The sequence below is a fragment of the Chrysochloris asiatica genome, unplaced genomic scaffold (genome assembly GCF_000296735.1).
Source record: "Chrysochloris asiatica unplaced genomic scaffold, ChrAsi1.0 scaffold00344, whole genome shotgun sequence".
NCBI classification, from domain to species: Eukaryota; Metazoa; Chordata; class Mammalia; order Afrosoricida; family Chrysochloridae; genus Chrysochloris; species Chrysochloris asiatica.
The window spans coordinates 338,183-340,096 of NW_006408862.1; the positions used below are offsets into that span (position 1 = coordinate 338,183).

Below are 1,914 nucleotides of genomic sequence, written 5' to 3' on the forward strand. Positions count from 1 at the left end.
CTTCATTGCTGTTTTTCCCTCACTTCCCCTTATCGGTGTTGAGCATGGTCACCAATCACAGTGTGTATTCCCATTGAGTCTTATTCTTGGAATGGGGTTTGCACTGAGGAGACCCAACCACTTGCCTTGATGTTTCCTGGGCAAGCAACTTGTTTGTTCTTGTAGTAACAATCCGTCTGCCTCTATTGTTTTGTATTGTTCCTGTAGGTCTTTCTTTCAAGAAGTATCTTCTGTTCTTCTAGCTGTTCCAGGCTGGTCTGCTCGTCCTTTCAAGTGGAAATTTCCCATCTCTGGAGATCTAGATGTGGTCCATATCATTTTTGACAACTTCTAAGGTTCTTAAGTTCATACTATGTACATTCCATGTTCCGATTATTAATGGATGCTTACAGCTGTTTCTACTCATTTTGAATTGTTCCCCAATCAGCAAATGAAGGTCACGAAAGCTTTACTTCAGTCGTGTCATTACAGTCAACTCTATTATGAGAAGGAAGCTCTTTCCCAGTCATATCTTAGTGCCTTCCAACCTGAGGGCTCATCTTCAGGCACTGTATCTGACAATATTCTGGTGCTATTCATAATGTTTCTTCATTCAATAATGTGGTGGTATCTGACAGTGTTCCCCTGCTATTCATAATGTTTTCAAACATTTAGAAGTAGTGCGCCTCTCCTTCTTCCTAATCTGTTTTAGTCTGGATGCTCAGCTGGAACCTGTCTACTACACTATAGGTGACCCTGCTGGTCTTGAAAATACTGGTGGCTCAGCTTCCAGCATCATAGCAGTATGCAAGCCACTACATTACAACAAACTGACAGACAAGGGTACTCATCATATGTCAAGCCTCGACATGTAATACTGAAGGGTAAAATATTGAATGATGCAGAAAGCATCAAAAGAAGATGAAAAGGATACAAAGAGCTCTCGTTTCACCGGCCACTGCCTGGGGTGAAGGTGGGGGTTCTGGGCCGGGCCAAGCCACAACCACTGTTGCCAGGATGATGCCAGTGTACATTGGCCACCTCAGCTACCAGGCCCAGGAGCGTGATGTGGAGCGCTTCTCTAAGGGTTACGGGAAGATCCTGGAGATGGATCTGAAGACTGGATATGGTTTTGTGCAGTTTGATGAGCTGCATGATGCAGATGATACCATTTATCAACTAAATGGCAAAAACCTTTGTGGTGAGCGAGTAATTGTTGAGCATGCCCGCGGCCCACAGCGAGATGGATGTTACAGGTCTGGATGCAGTGGATATGGTTATAGAAGAAGTGGCTGAGATAAATACGGCCTTCCCACCCTACAGAGTACAGGGCTATGAGTCAGTACCGACTCGATGGCACCTAACAACAACAGCAATATCAAAATCAGGTCAGGTGGGAGAAGTTACCTATGCAGATGCTCACAAGGATGCAAAAATGAAGGGGTGATTGAAGTTTTGTCTTCTTCTGATATAAAGAGAACATTGGAAAAGTTGGATGGAACTAGAGTCAATGGCAGAAAAATCAGATTGGTTGAAGACAAGCCAGATTCTAGACACTGCTGTCATACTCCAGAAGTTGGAGTCATTCAAAGTCTCGCTCTCAAAGCAGACATTCACAGAAGAGCAGAAGCCGAAGTGGCAGCAGCAAAAGCAGACACTCTAAGAGCATGTCCCAGTCCAGGTCACGGTCCCATTCACAGAGCAAGGGCCACAGTTGAAGCCAGAGCCACAGTCGCAGTCAGAAGGACAAATGCAGGAGCCCCAGTAAGTATGACAAGAGTCATAGCTGGTAGCTGTAGCGCTGACAAAAGCTGAAGGAAGAGTAAAGACCAACCTGAAGAGAAGATCTGAAACAATAACAGCCTTGGGAAATCCAAGAGCCAGAGTCAGTCGGCATAGAAGTCAGAGTCAAAGTCAGAGTAGGAGTCAGGAGAC

At 45.1% G+C, this 1,914-nt stretch overlaps 1 pseudogene; it reads left to right on the forward strand.

Annotated features, from left to right (window-relative positions):
• Positions 1 to 996: 996 nt before the first annotated feature.
• LOC102842713 overlaps positions 997 to 1,914 on the forward strand; it is a 12,065-nt pseudogene continuing 11,147 nt past the window's right edge.